Consider the following 442-nt stretch of genomic DNA (forward strand, 5'->3'; position numbering starts at 1 on the left):
AGTGTTAGAGAGAATGTCTCTTACACACCTATATTACTTCACTAATGAGAATAGAACAAATTACATACTCCTCCCTAGGGAGGCAAAAGGGAAAAAGGAGAATTACAACATAAGGCAACTAGTAAACTAACTAGTCCCTAAAATACCCTTACAACATATAAACTCTAACACTCCCCCTCAAGCTGGAGAATAAATATCATGCATTCCCAGCTTGCATAATAGGGTACCAAACTGGAGAGAAGAAAGTCCTTTGGTAAAGATGTCCGCCAATTGATCACCTGTCTTCACAAAAGGAGTGCAAATACAGCCGTACCAGACATAAGCAGCTGCAATCCACTATAGCACTAGTACCCATCCAATTGCCAAACCCGGATCTAGAACCTACTTCTCCACCTAGTAAAAATTCTTCTCTTGAGTTACTTATTGCTGTTTGCAAAGGTGT

Source organism: Telopea speciosissima, unplaced genomic scaffold (genome assembly GCF_018873765.1).
Source record: "Telopea speciosissima isolate NSW1024214 ecotype Mountain lineage unplaced genomic scaffold, Tspe_v1 Tspe_v1.0485, whole genome shotgun sequence".
Classification (NCBI taxonomy): Eukaryota; Viridiplantae; Streptophyta; class Magnoliopsida; order Proteales; family Proteaceae; genus Telopea; species Telopea speciosissima.